The following is an 894-nucleotide window of genomic DNA, read 5'->3' on the forward strand; positions in this document are numbered from 1 at the left end:
ATATATATATACATATGTGTGTGTATACATATATATATATATATATTATATGCATGCATACATATACATACATACAAACACATTATATATGCATGCACACACACACACACACACACACACACACACTTATGATGTCTAAATTAAGCATCTGCAAAAGGAATGCCAGCTTATCCAAATTTTGCACCTGTATTAAATTAAGCCATACATGAAGCCTGGCTATAAAAGGAGAGGTAGGAAGAAAATTGATATCCTTAATCCAATTTTCCAGTCGTAAATTTCTAGGATTTTGCTGCAGGCAAATATCCATATTCAATGGAATTTATATATTTTTATACATAGAGCTGCTTTTGTGAGAAACTAAATTTAAAATCCTTTCAGCAGAATTTGCTTATATATATATATATATATATATATATATATATGCACATATACACACATACATACACACACAAACATATATATATATATTTGTGTGGCTGTTCATGAGCACATATAATAAGTCAGTGATATATATGCATGATTATGGTGCTGAGGTAAGAGAATCGTTAGTGTGCGGGGCAAAAATGCTTAGTGGCATTTCATCTAAGTTCAAATTCCACTGACGTTGAGTTTCCTTTCATCTTTTGGGGTGAATGAAATAAGTACCAGTTGAAGATTGTGGCCAATGTAATTATTTCCACCACCACCCTAAAAATGCAGGACTCACATCAAAATTTTAAATTGATATATATATATGCATGATAATGTTTGTATATATGTTAATACATATATATATATCATCATCATCATGCATGAATATGTATAATATATATGTGTGTATGCATGTGGGGGTGTGTCTTTTTCTGAGTGCATATATAAATGCATGTGCATATATATATATAAATATATATATAT

The sequence above is a fragment of the Octopus bimaculoides genome, chromosome 4 (assembly GCF_001194135.2).
Source record: "Octopus bimaculoides isolate UCB-OBI-ISO-001 chromosome 4, ASM119413v2, whole genome shotgun sequence".
Taxonomy (NCBI): domain Eukaryota; kingdom Metazoa; phylum Mollusca; class Cephalopoda; order Octopoda; family Octopodidae; genus Octopus; species Octopus bimaculoides.